The sequence below is a fragment of the Schistocerca piceifrons genome, chromosome 2, assembly GCF_021461385.2.
Source record: "Schistocerca piceifrons isolate TAMUIC-IGC-003096 chromosome 2, iqSchPice1.1, whole genome shotgun sequence".
NCBI lineage: Eukaryota > Metazoa > Arthropoda > Insecta > Orthoptera > Acrididae > Schistocerca > Schistocerca piceifrons.
This window is the reverse complement of record NC_060139.1, coordinates 774,779,468-774,780,629: the sequence shown is the minus strand read 5'-3', so window position 1 is coordinate 774,780,629 and position 1,162 is coordinate 774,779,468.

Here is a 1,162-nt window from a genome sequence, read left to right as displayed (position 1 = left end):
ATCATAATTGATGGATGGGGTACACTGTGCAGGCCAGGAAGCTCTCCAGAGCAAGAGAGCCGTCCACGGCCATGTCGCTGCTGCTTTCGTCAGACACACACTGTCAATTTTCCGGTGCACCGCAGTCCACTTCTCCAGGAACTAGCGAGCGGCGCCTAACTGGAGGAGCAGCAGAGCGGGTGGTTTAAAGTCGGCGGGCCGCGACTGACCGAAAAACGTCACATCCTCCCCTACATCTACATCTACATGGTTACTCTGCAATTCACGCTTAAGTGCTTGGCAGAGGGTTCATCGAACCATTTTCGTACTTCTTCTCTACCATTCCACTCTCGAATGGCGCGCGGGATAAAGGAACACCTAAATCTTTCCGTCCGAGCTCTGGTTTCTCTTATTTTATTACGATGATCATTTCTCCCTACGTAGGTGGATGTCAACAAAATATTTTCGCATTCTGAAGAGAAAGTTGGGGACTGGAATTTTGTAAATAGATCTCGCCGCAAAGAAACCGCCTTTGTTTCAGTGACTAACACCCCAACTCACGTATCATATCAGTGACACTCTCACCCCTATTGCGCGATAACACGAAACGAGCTGCCCTTCTTTGCACTTTTTCGATGATCTCCGTCAATCCTACCTGGTAAGGATCTCACTCCCCGCAGCAATATTCCAGCAGAACGGACAAGTGTAATGTAGGCTGTCTCTTTAGCGGGTTTATCGCATCTTCTAAGTGTTCTGCCAACAAAGCGCAGTCTTTGATTCGCCTTCCCCACAATATTATCTATCTGGTCTTTCCAATGAAGTTGCTCGTAATTGTAATTCCTAGTTATTTAGTCGAATTTATAGCCCTTAGATTTGTGCTATTTATTATATACCCAAAATTTACCGGATTTCTTTTAGTACCCATGTGGATGACCTCGCACTTTTTTTTATTTCCTCCCTTCATGGGGTGAGACCTAATCTTAAGACTCAAGTATGGCACAATAAAACTTACACTTAAAACTTGAAAATTATCACTGCGAACTACGTAAAGAAAATTACAATGCCAACAAACCGAAGCAGCATAACCGTACTTTCTAATTATATTTACATTGCTATAAACGTTAAATTAAAAAAAACGAATTTATTATTCCATCGGACGTTGGTTTGAGACATTGGAACTTTA